A 9,307-nucleotide genomic window follows, 5' to 3' on the forward strand; every position below is an offset into this window, starting at 1 on the left:
CGAAGTCTGGGTGATCATTCACACATTTTACAATGGGCTTCAGTATAACACAAGACTGACAGTAGACGTTGCCGCAGGCGGTGCACTTATGGACAAGCCATACAACGAAGCCTATCAACTCATTGAAATCATGGCCCAAAACCATTGCCAATGGGGAGGTGAAAGAACTCCAGTAGAAAAGTCCCAAACAAAAAGTGGAATGTATGAAATCAGTAGCCTTGACCATGTCCATGCTAAGGTAGATGCCCTTGTTCAAAAGTTAGACAACTTGACCATACCACCCGCAGCCTCCGTGGCTGCCGTAACTCCAAACTGTGAGTTATGTGGAACCTCTGGACACACTGCACCAGAATGTCAGATATTAGCAGGAGTCCCAACCTATAGAGTGAATTACGCATAAGGAAATCCTTATTCGAATACCTACACCCCAGGTTGGAAAAACCATCCTAACTTTTCGTATAAGAATAACAACGCCATGTATGCACCTGGCCAAGCACCCGCTGTTCCGCCTGGATATCAAAAGCCAGCTATAATGCTCCTAACATGCCTAGGAAGTCAAACCTTGAACTAATGATGGAAAGCTTCATAGCTACCTAAGCTCAGACAAACAAAGACTTCTTGAACCAAAACATACATACTAGCGAGCAACTTAAACAACTAGCGAGCAAAGTAGACGCCTTAGCCACCCACAACAAAATGCTTGAAACACAGATTTCACAAGTGGCTCAACAACTAGCATCTACTGCCGCTCCCGCTGGAACATTTCCTGGACAGTCGCAACCTAATCCAAAAGGACATGCAAATGTTGTTATACTGAGGAGTCGGTCCCATTCATGCTTGCCCATATGACTTTAACTTTGAATAAAGCGGGACCGATTTCTTTTGGTCGATTGATTACGTCTATTGCTCGGGCACTTAACCTGAACAATGAGATGGCTACCCTAGACCCCTTACCTCCTCGCACAATTAACCTAAAATTTCTGAGAGACATGAAATTATGCCGTTTGAGGAGATAAGGAGGCTATATGCTTATGGTTCATGGTGTAGCCATCCCATCTGTTGTTCTACCTTGCACTAGACGTACAGATGTACGAGATGAAAGGAATTGGACCTACGCTTTAGATGCTCCACCTGTTTTAGGTCCTTTTCCTCCTAACATTCCTGATGAGGCGGGACATGACACCGATGATGAATATGATCGGAGAGAGATCTCCCCTACCCCATGTGTCCCCCCATCATCCTTCACCACCACACACCGCACCATCTTCTTCTTCTGCAGGTACCACTCCTGGCTTTTATATTACGGAGGAGATGTGGCGTGACCACATGGCTAAAGAGAAAAGGCGTGACGACCAACTCTGTACCATCCAACAACAGCAGGCGAATAACATGAGCTTCATGCAAGAGTCGCAGCGGAGGACAGACAGGTCCTACGACACTGTTCTACAGTCCCTGCAAACGATCACAGATACACAAGCCCGTCAGCAACACCACCACCGTCAGCATATTGCTCTCATAGAAAACACTCAGGGTTCCATTTTGGGTAACCTTCGAGAGGTGAGGACCGCTCAGGATGCCCTGCAGGCGAGGATGGATCAGAGAGACCGTCGTCGTACCCGATCCCGTCGTCCACCTCAGGATGGCGAGGGCACCAGTGGTCAGCAATAGGTTGTCAGGTAACTCTTCCTTTATCTTGTTTCGAAACATTGGGGACAATGTTTGATTTAAGTGTGGGAGGAGACTCTATCGTCTTTTCTTTATTGTTTTTCTCGTCTTTCCTTTATCGCTTTTCTTTGCTGTTTTTAGATAGCTTGTTTATTTTTACTTTCCCTTTAGTTGTTAATTTTGCTTTTTAGTATAATGCACGAGTCTGACGAGTCACCAAATATGGAATATCTTTAGTACAATCTAATCTCCCCATACCTTTAGCCCCACCGAAAAAAATTGCAAAAGAAAACAGTGTTATTCCGAAAGTTTTCAGGTTTTAAAGACATGTTTTGAGCAAGGGTGCGGTGACTTGGGAGAACTTTGCGAAACATCAGTATTATTTTAGCACCATAGACTTCGTAAATATAGGAACCACTCCCGAAACCCCATATACTATGGCCTTAATCATCATTTCCGTATAAGTCCTCAGTAGTTTATCTTAGCAATCACCTCCGGCCTACGCATCCTCTACGTAGGGGACCGATGCAAATAAGTGAATGATCCAGCAAAACAAAAAAATAAAAGAAAGCAAAAAGGCAACTCCGGTATAGGTGACCCTCACAAAGTCATTTAAACCAAAGAATTGTAAAAATTTGCTACAAAAAGAAAAAAAAAACTTACCCATTGTTAGTTGGTTCAGAGGTATCTGGCACTGAACTCGGTAGGGCTGATTACGATCCGATCCCCCACAACTATAATTGGGTCCAATAAAAGGGTTTACACATATTTATGTGCCAGAAACCCCATGCTCAGATCATAATCACTAACAGGCCACTCTACTACGAAGCATGTACGGATAACGGGCTTAATGTGATTGCGCCTGAATGAAGAGGACACAAAAAGAGATGAAGAGGCAGGCCTAGGTATTATGGGATAATATGGGTTGGTTAATATAGGAATGAAGTTTATGTCCGTATTTGCGGATTAGTGTCATCATGATACCTTTATTTCACTCAGTTAGTACCTATCACTGCATCCCGACTTGAACTTAGAATTTTTACCTGAAGCACTCGTTTGCACCAGTTTTTCTTTTATGAGATTTGTTTTTTTTAATGTTTTGCTTGAGGACAAGCAAAGGTTTAAGTGTGGGAGAGTTTGATAACACTGAAATTTACCGTATTTTCGACTCCGATTTCACATGCATTCTAGTTGTTTTATTGCTATTTTGTTGTGTTATTACTATGTTTTTCTTTGTTTTCAGGTTTTTACTTTAATCGGAGCCCCGATCGAGAAAAGGAGCGAAAAAGAGCCAAAAACCCTAAAATTCAGCATTTTGTACTTGTGGCTTCCCCCATGGCTGGCGCCATAGACCCTGCCATGACGTGTCCAAGCTCAACCTCCCTCAACTGCCACGTTCTCCACTACTTCCACTAAGGCGCCTCAGATTGGCCTTGTGGGGGGCGCCATGGCCTTGTGGCGGGCGCCACAAGAGGAAAAGTTTTCCCTCCCATTTTCAAGTTGAAGGGCATCCTTGTCATTTCCATCTTTTTACTTGCTTATAAATAGAAACTCGAAATCACTTTTACAATCATCCAAACCTAGAACAGAGGCAAACTCAGAGCAACTTTGTTTCACTTAGGCATATATTCAGTATTTTAAAGTGGTAATCGCTTCGCATTGGAGTTTACCACAATTGTGTAATCGAGTCTGTGATAGAGTCTGTAATCGAGTTTGGAGCACTTTGGAAGGAAGTTAATCCTGCCGCCATTTTCATTTCCGCTTTGCAATTTACTCAACCCTCCGATTGGAGCAGGTTTTTATTACTTGTCTTTATCTTATTTATTTTCCGCACTCGCTTTACTTTTATTTATTTCCTCGCACTCGCTTTATTTTATTTATTTCCTCGCACTCGCTTTACTTTTATTTATTTCCTCGCACTCGCTTTATTTTATTTATTTCCTCGCACTCGCTTTACTTTATTTATTTCCTCGCACTCGCTTTAAATTATTTATTTCCTCGCACTCGCTTTAAATTATTTATTTCCTTGCACTCGCACTACTTTTATTTACTTTCCGCACTCGCACTACTTTTATTTAAATTAATGCACTTTTACTTTACCATGTCTAACTAAATTTATAAGGTTAGAATCTAAGGATCGTAATTGAACCGATAATCCGTACAATTGTTCGTAGAAACACTTAAGGGCTATTTTAACTTTCAACTTAAGTTTTCTCGCACTTCAATTCCGTTGGGTAAGATCGAAATTCGTCCAACGTCTATCTAAACTTAATTGTTTTTAACTATTTCAAAAACAGCGAAAGCGCTTTGTTTAGTTCATTAGGAGATTTTAACTTAAGAAGAAAAGAGATTTTAAAACTATTTTCGGACGCGTTTATAAGTTTAGAGTCTGGTTCGTAAGAACCTCTTTTGGTTAAGAAATTCAGGTTATAATACTTTTCAACTTAGTCAAGATACTATACTTCTTAAAAATAGGTTTACTACTCTAACGCAATGCCAGCCTTTTTATAAGTGACAATAAGAGGGTTTGATTAGGGAGTACAACTCGGTTCTGAATACGCGAAAGCGACAGTTCCTGTTAAATTAGTTCTTTTCAAAGTAGAAAACATTGCCCATAAGTAGTTCTATTAGCAAGTACTTCGATTATTAATTGATTATGTGAATTACATTCGACCCTATCTTTATTAATTAAACTTCATTCAATACTTTACTTTTCACTGCACACTCTAAAAACACATATTTTGATTGCCTTTGATAAACACCATAACAATAGATAACGATAGATTGACACTTGGTCTCTGTGGATTCGACAATCTTTTATATTACTCTGACGCGTTCGTATACTTGCGAAAAGCACGCATGAAGTTCTTGGCGCCGTTGCCGGGGACCAATTTCGTCAAATTTCATTTTCCTGTTGTTATATCGTTTAGACTTAGGTTATTTCCCGCCGGTCAATGCGAAGAACTCGCAGCACCGGAAGTTTAAGCTTAGTATACCCTCTGGCGTAACCTGAACGTTACGCTCGCGCACGTTTATTCTTTCATAGAATTAAGAGAGCTATGGCCGAAGATCAAAACCAAAGACCTCTTAAATATTTCGCTCAACCATCAAATGAAGAACCTAGTTCTAGTATAGTAAACCCAACCATCCCAGCTAATAATTTCGAACTTAAACCATCCCTGTTGCAACTAGTGCAACAGAGACAATTCGCAGGTCTCGCTACTGAGAACCCAAACCAACATTTAAAAATATTTCTTCAATTAGCAGACACTTTTAAAACCAATGGAGCTTCTCCTGAGGCAATACGTTTAAGATTGTTCCCTTTTTCCCTCAGAGATAAAGCCCTATCATGGTTAGATTCCCTTCCACCCAATTCCATTACGACTTGGGATAACCTTAGAAGAGTTTTTCTTGCTAGATATTTTCCCCCGAGTAAGACCGTCGTTCTTCGAAACCATATAACTAGATTCACCCAAAACCAAGGAGAATCGTTGTTCGAAGCTTGGGAGAGATATAAAGAGTGGTTACGAGCATGCCCACATCATGGTTTAGAAAATTGGTTAATCATTCAAACCTTCTATAATGGACTTCATTACAACACAAAGATGACCATCGACGCTGCCGCAGGCGGTGCTCTGATGAACAAACCTTATCCTGAAGCTAGTGCCCTCATCGAAGATATGGCTCAAAACCATCAATCATGGGGAGTCGAACGAGCGATAGTTGAGAAGAAGGAAGCCCAAGGAGGAGTGCATGAACTAAGCTCTATAGACATGATGCAAGCGAAAATGGACGCATTAACCCTCAAAGTCGAACATATGTGCATAAACCCGAAAACTGTAGCCGCAGTTTCGTCGGATTGTGAGATATGTGGAACCAAAGGACACCAATCTGCAGAATGCAGTCTATTAAACGAAACCCACTCTGAGCAAGTGAACTACACCCAAGGGAACCCATATTCGAATACCTATAACCCTGGATGGAGGAATCCCCCGAACTTCTCCTATAAAAACAATAACCCTATCCAAAATAATGCGCCTCCGAGACCTAGTTATCAAGCCCCTAAATCAAATCAACCTATGCAACATGTGCCACCAAATCCGAGCCTTGAGAAAATTATGGAAAATTTTATCACCGCTCAAACCCGACAAAACAAGGAGTTCATGAACCAGAACATTCATGTTAACGAATTGATTACTCAGTTAGGAACCAAGGTTGACCAAATAGTTACTCATACTAAGATGCTTGAAACCCAGATCTCTCAGGTAGCTTTAAACCAAGCCCCTTAGACTACACTTGGAGGACAACTCCCTGGACAACCTCAACAAAATCCGAGAGGACAAGCCAATGCCATTACCCTACGAAGTGGGAACGCTTATGATGAGCCACCAAACCCTAGATTGAGTGAACCCGAAACTTCTAAGGAATGTACCAAACCCACGGACGAAGTAAAGGAACCAGAGGAATCTGAAAACCAGGAAGGTCAAGAAAAAGGAGAAGAACCTAAAGATAAAACTTACGTACCACCCCCGCCATATAAACCACCTATACCATATCCGCAAAGACTCAAACAAACCCAGATCAATAAACAGTATCAAAAATTTATTAAAGTTATAGAAAAACTTCATGTAGAAATCCCTTTCACAGAAGCCATCACCCAAATACCTTCTTATGCAAAATTTCTCAAAGACATCCTTACCAACAAACGTAGACTTGACGATCCGAAGCCTTTGGAATGTAATGCTATTTCTGAGGACAAATTAGCAAAGAAAGATAAAGACCCTGGAAATTTCTCCATTCCTTGCCTTTTGGGTAATCATGTCATCGAAAAAGCTTTTCTAGACTTAGGAGCTAGTGTGAGCCTAATGCCTTTAGCAGTGTGTGAGAGGTTAAACTTAGGAGAATTACAACCCACTAAGATGTCACTTCAGTTAGCCGATAGATTTATTAAATATCCGATAGGCATTTTAGAAGATGTTCATGTTAGGATAGGTCAGTTATTTATCCCTACTGATTTTGTTGTCATGGACATCAAAGAGGACAATGATATACCAATCCTTCTAGGTAGACTATTCTTATCGACTGCAAGAGCCATAATAGATGTCAAGAAAGGAAAGTTGACATTTGAGGTAGGTGACGAGAAAATAGAATTTATACTTTCGAAATTTCTTATGGCACCTATGATGGGAGACTCGTGTTATGCCTTAGATATCATTGATGAATGTGTTAGAGAATTAGAACAAAAAGAAATTATAAAAACAATTAAGTTACCATCAACTCTCAGGGAAGATGATGACTTTAAGAAACCCTACGTCGATGATGACCTTTACGAATGTTTATCCCTTACCGCAAATCTTATGCCATGCCCTAAGAAACCAACCTTAGAACTTAAGGAACTGCCTAAGAACCTGAGATATGAGTTCCTCGATGAAAAGATGAACCGTCCAGTTATAGTCAGTGCTACCTTGAGCCAAGAGGAAACGAACCAACTTTTAGACGTTTTACGAAGATATCCCTCAGCCTTAGGATATAATATCTCTGACCTGAAAGGTATAACCCCATCCGTATGCATGCATCGGATTTCGCTCGAAGAATATTCAAAACCCTCCAGGAAACATCAGAGAAGAATAACCCTATAATGAGTGATGTTTTTAAAAAGGAAGTTCTTAAGTTACTTGAGGCAGGTATAATCTATCAAATCTCGGATAGTAAGTGGGTGAGCCCTATGCATGTAGTACCTAAAAAGGGAGGCATCACAGTCGTGCAAAACGATAAAGGCGAACATGTAGCAAAACGGTTAGAAGGAGGATGACGGATGTGTATAGATTATAGAAAATTAAATAAAGCAACTAGGAAGGATCATTTCCCTTTACCCTTGATAGACCAAATGTTGGAGCGTCTAGCCATACACTCTTACTTCTGCTATCTAGATGGATACTCTGGATTCTTCCAAATACCTATCCACCCAGAAGATCATGAAAAAACTACCTTTACATGCCCTTATGGAACTTTTGCCTACAGACGAATTCCATTCGGCCTCTGTAATGCCCCAGCTACTTTCCAACGCTGCATGATGTCAATCTTTGCAGATTACCTTGATGGTATCATGGAAGTGTTTATGGATGATTTCTCGGTTTGCGGATTTGATTTCCACAATTGTCTTGCTAACCTTGAGAAAATCCTGGAGAGATGCGTGGAGGTGAACCTCGTGCTAAACTGGGAAAAGTGTCATTTCATGGTGACCGAAGGAATAGTTTTAGGACATATAGTTTTTGAAAAAGGTATAGAGGTAGATAAAGCTAAAATAGAAGTTATGGAAAACCTAAAACCACCAAAAACCATCAGAGAAGTCCGAAGTTTTCTTGGACACGCTGGATTCTACCAGCGTTTTATTAAGGACTTCTCCAAAATAACTAAACCTTTAACTGGAATTTTAATGAAAGATGCTGAATTCATTTTCGATGAAAAATGTAATGACGCATTTAATCTTTTAAAGCAAGCATTAATCTCTGCACCTATTATGAAACCGCCTGATTGGTCGGAACCTTTTGAGATAATGTGCGATGCTAGTGATTATTCAGTTGGAGCCGTTTTAGGACAAAGGAAAGATAAAAAATTACATGCCATTTATTATGCCAGTAGAACCCTAGATGTTGCCCAACTTAACTATGCAACAACTGAAAAAGAATTACTCGCTGTAGTTTTCGCTATAGACAAATTTAGATCTTATCTAGTAGGAGCAAAAATTATAGTTTACACCGATCATGCTGCCATTCGTTACCTATTAAGTAAAAAAGATGTCAAGCCCAGGTTACTCCGATGGATTCTATTACTACAAGAGTTTGATTTAGACATAAGAGATAAAAAAAAGGCACTGAAAATGTAGTAGTCGATCACCTTTGTAGGCTAGAACATCTAAAACCTAAACTAGTACCCATAAATGATGATTTCGCCTATGATAGACTGATAGCTAGAGTAGAAACCCTTGAAGATGATAACCTAAGCCCTGATGAGCATCCCCAAAATTCCTTAGCAATTAGTAACGTACCATGGTATGCAGACTTCGTTAATTACCTAGCTTCTGATATAGTACCCCCTGATCTTGACTACCACCACAAGAAGAAATTCTTCCACGATGTGAGAAACTTCTATTGGGACGAACCACTCCTTTTCAAAAGGGGTAAAGATGGCATTTTTCGTCGTTGCGTTCCAGAAGAAGAGGTAAATAGTATTATCAAGCATTGTCATGTTGCACCCTATGGTGGACATGCGAGCACCTCTAAGACATACGCCAAGATTCTTCAAGCTGGCCTATTCTGGCCTACCATGTGTAGCACCTCAAATTTGCACCTACCTTTTTTACATACATTCTCATATTAGGTCATAACATTAACATAGTCCACTGCATAGCATTGCATTGTCCTTTGCCCAAGTGCAAGCTCAACTGACAAATTAGGTCAAACTGGTCAGGAGATCAGTCAATCAAGCAAGCAAGTGCAATTTCCATTAAGGCAAGGCCCTAGGGTTGGTCCAACATGTTCACATGACCTAGGGGTCCTTTTGAAGTGTTTTGGTCAAGGATTGGGTGCTCAGAAGTCATCAGTCAATGTGCAGTCCACCAGAAACTCTAGAAAGTCAACTA

At 40.5% G+C, this 9,307-nt stretch overlaps 1 non-coding gene across 1 annotated transcript; it reads right to left on the bottom strand.

Moving 5' to 3' along the window:
• Positions 1 to 5,108: 5,108 nt before the first annotated feature.
• LOC127124064 (small nucleolar RNA R71) lies at positions 5,109 to 5,215 on the bottom strand. The gene has a single exon (XR_007803704.1). It is a non-coding gene; the product is annotated as a small nucleolar RNA R71 (small nucleolar RNA).
• Between the last annotated feature and the right edge of the window lie 4,092 nt (positions 5,216 to 9,307).

Source organism: Lathyrus oleraceus, chromosome 2, assembly GCF_024323335.1.
Source record: "Lathyrus oleraceus cultivar Zhongwan6 chromosome 2, CAAS_Psat_ZW6_1.0, whole genome shotgun sequence".
In the NCBI taxonomy this organism is placed as follows: Eukaryota; Viridiplantae; Streptophyta; class Magnoliopsida; order Fabales; family Fabaceae; genus Lathyrus; species Lathyrus oleraceus.